The following is a 4,120-nucleotide window of genomic DNA, read 5'->3' as shown; positions in this document are numbered from 1 at the left end:
TTCATTATACTCTTCAATTAATAAATAAAATTAAAAAGAATTTGATTTTTCAATTTTCATTCTAAATATACATAGTATACATATTACAAAAATAAGTTCTATGCAGTTTCGAGGCAAGGAAGATATTTCCTGCTCAGAGCAATGGTTGATCCACACAGCTGTAAAAAAATAGCTGTAAAAATGGTGGTGGCTGGTCCAACATGCAAATTCCATCTTGTTAAAGAGCTACTCTGCATGTCTGATGCTCCATACCAGCATTCCCAGTAAATGAGTGTGTATTCTCCTCCAATAAGGATCTTCATAAAAACCCAGGGACAGAAATTTGGGCACATTTATTTCACGCGGGGTGGGTGTAAAGTAGCAAAGAGAAAGGGAGGTGAGAGTGGAGGGAAGAGGGGCAGAGGGTGGAAGGGGTGTAGGAAGGAGTACGAGAGCTGATGGAGTGTGGGAGGAATGATTGAGAAAAAACCTGAAGGTGGACACAAGCACAGTAGTGAAGGCAGAAGAATATATTATTGCCAAAGTATACATACACAGGATTAACTTTTGCCCCTTGGCTCTGGTTAATTCAGCTCTTCAGCCCCTGCGAGGATCCCCAGTATTTGTCCTTCTTACCTCTGTCAATATGACGCTCTGTGTTTTGCTGAGTGTATCAAAGTAATTGATTGACCAAGGACCATGCTACAGATAATCATGTGGACATTGACTCATGTTTAGTGATAATGTGAAATACAATGTTTCATAAAGTCAGAGTGTGGGAGACCACTCAGCCCATCGTGCTTATCCTGTGCTATCATTTTCTTTCAATGTGTACAATTTTTGTCAGGATCAGGATATTGCCAGCCACTGCCCTGATCCCTACTGATGGGAGAGTTGGTGGTGGGTCTGGGAGGAGTAATTGAGTGCCCTTGGTGATTAATTGCAGTGCATCTTGTAGGTGATAACACTGAAGCCACTGTATGCCAATGGTGGAGTAATTGCAGGCTTACGGTGTTGATATTGGATATTTCACACATAAGACCATAAGATGTAGGAGCAGAATTAGGCCATCTGACCCATCAAGTCTACCCCGCCATTCAACCATGGCTGATCCTTTTTTCTATTTCCTCCTCAGTCCCAGTTCCCAGCCTTCTTCCCGTAACCTTTGATGCTATGTCCAATCAAGAACCTATCATTCTCTGCCTTAAATACACCCGATGACTTGGCCTCTACAGGTGCCTGTGGTAACAAATTCCACAAATTCCACCCTTTGGCTAAATAAATTTCTTCACATCTCTGTTTTGAAAGGGCACCCCTCTATCCTGAGGCTGTGCCCTCATGTCCTAGACTCTCCCACCATGGGAAATATTCTTTCCACATCTACTCTGTCTAGGCCTTTCAACATTTGAAAGGTTTCAATGAAGTCGTCCCCCCCACCGACACCTTCTGAATTTCAGTGAGTGCAGGCCCAAAGCCATCAAATTCTACTCTTGAAGTGCGTGACCATGGATTTTCCAATGTTGTATTTAATTTGCCACCTTCTTGCCCATTCTCCTAATGTGTCTAAGTCCTCCTGCATCCTAACTGTTTCCTCTACCTGCCCCTCCAGTTTACTTCAGTGGTGGGCAAGTTGTTGAAGATCCTGAGAGGCAGGATTTATGAGCATTTTGAGAGACATAATCTGATTAGAGATAGTCAGCATGGCTTTGTCAACAGCAGGTCATGCCTTCCAAGTCTGAATGAATTTTTTGAGGATGTGACTAAACACATTGATGAAGGTAGAGCAGTGGATGTAGTGTATATGGATTTCAGTAAAGCATTTGATAAGGCTCCCCATTCAAGTCTCATTTAGAAAATAAGGAGGCATGGGATCAAGGAGACCTTCCTTTGTGGATGTAGAATTGGCTTGTTCACAGAAGGCAAAGGGTGATTGTAGGTGGTTTGTATTCTGCATGGAGGATGGTGACACATGGAATTCCACAGAGATCTGTTCTGGGACCCCTCCTGTTTGTGATTTTTATAAATGACTTGGATGAGGAAGTACAAGAGTGGGTTAGAAAGTTTGCTGATGACACAAAGGTTGGGGGCGTTGTGGATAATCTGGATGGTTGTCAGTGGTTGCAGTGGGACATCAACAGGATGCAGAACTGGGCTGAGAAGTGTCAGACAGTCTTCAACCCAGGTAAGTGTGGAAGTGTTCATTTCAGTAGATTAAATATGAAGATAGAATATAATGTTAATGGTAAGACTCTTGGCAGTGTTGAGGATCAGAAAGATCTTGGGGTCCATGTCTATAGGACACTCAAAGCAGCTGCACACGTTGACAATGTTGCCTTCATCAACTGCGGGATTGGGTTCAAGAGCCATGAGTTAATGTTACAGCTTTATTAGACCTTGGTTAGACCCATTTGGAGTACTGTGTTCAGTTCTGGTCACCTCACTACAGGAAGGATGTGGATACTATAGAGAGAGTGCAGAGGAGATTTACAAGTATGTTGCCTAGATTGGAGGGTGTACCTTGAATGAACTTGACCTTTCCTCCTCAAAGTGACGGAGGATGAGGGGTGACCTGATAGAGGTGTATAAGATGATGAGGGGCACTGATTGAATGGATAACCAGAGGCTTTTTCCAAGGGTTGGAATGACTAACACGAGGAGGCACAGTTTTAAGGTGCTTGGAAATAGGTACTGAGGGGATGTTGGGTAAGTTTTTTCACACAGAGAATGGTGGGTGTGTGGAGTGCACTGCTGGCAATGGTGGTAGAGGCGGATACAAAGGGTTTTTTTTTAAGAGCCTTTTAAATAGTTACATGGATCTTAGAAAAATAGGTTATGTGGCAGGAAAATTTTAGACAGTTTCTAGAGTAGATTACATGATCAGCATAATATTGTGGGCCAAAGGGCCTGTATTGTGCTATAGATTTCTATATTCTATATTCTTGAGCAACACACACAGAAGGTTCTGGGAACTGAGCAAATCAGAAATACGAGATTCAGAAGATGATGAAAATCAAAAGCAACACACACAGAATGCTGGAGGAACTCAGCAGCTGTGGTAAGGAAGTCAGTGTTTCAGTCTGAGAACTTTCTTCAGGACTGGAGAGGAAGGGGGAAGTAGTCTGAATAAGAAGTTGGGGGGCAGGGAAGGTGTACAAACCTGAATGTGAGATGTGAAGGCAGCTGAGTGTGTGAGGGGGATGAAGTGAGAAGCAGGGATGTGAGAGGTGGCAAAGGTAAAGGGCTGGAGAGGAAGGAATCTGATAGGTGAGGAGAGTGGACTATGAGAGAAAGGGTAAGAGGAGTGGCACCAGCAGGAGGTGAGGGGAAGAGAAGAAGTAGGGGCATAGTGGGGAATTAGGGAAGGGCAAAGGGTAAACTTCCTGGAAGTTGGACAAATTCCTGGAGGTTTATGCCATCAGGTTGGAGGCTAGCATACAGAATATAAGGTGATCCTTCTTCAACCTGAGAGTGGCCTCATCGTGGCAGTAGAGGAGGCCACGGACTGATCTGTCAGAATGGGAATGGAGACTGGAATTAAATTGGCTGGCCACTGGGAAAACCTACTCTTTCTGGGTGCCACAAAGGAGCTATGAAAGTCAGGCAGCATTTATGGTGGTGAATAAACTGTCGGCGTTTTAGGCCGAGATGTTTTAGATGAAGGGATGAGACCCTAATGAAGGGTCTCGGCCTGAAATATCAACTGTTTATTAATTTCCAAAGATGCTGACTGACCCAGTGAGTTCCTCCAGCATTTTGTGTGCATTACTTTGTATTTCTATAATCTGCATAACCTCTGTGTCACTGACTTTCTACTGCCCTTCCTGTTAATGCACCAACACATCTTAACAACATTACAACACTTTCAGTTAATCCGTTCAGTTTCAAGGAACATGGGAAATTGCCTCCATTGAATTTGAATGGAATGAAGGAACCAGCTTTCTGCTAAGTTTAGAGGGAATCCTGGAACTTGGGATTTAGTGTTTCCCAGAAAGAGTAAGCACTGTGTTCCTGTATGTCACCAGGCATCCTGGCACCATGCCCGCTCTGTCAGCTGAGAGCATGAACTGGCTCAGTGTATCACAGGAACAGCAAGGATTCCAGATTCAAGAACATTTATTCTCAAAGAATGTGTAAATTATAC

Source organism: Hypanus sabinus, chromosome 7 (genome assembly GCF_030144855.1).
Source record: "Hypanus sabinus isolate sHypSab1 chromosome 7, sHypSab1.hap1, whole genome shotgun sequence".
Lineage (NCBI taxonomy): Eukaryota > Metazoa > Chordata > Chondrichthyes > Myliobatiformes > Dasyatidae > Hypanus > Hypanus sabinus.
Note: the sequence above shows the minus strand (reverse complement) of the source record.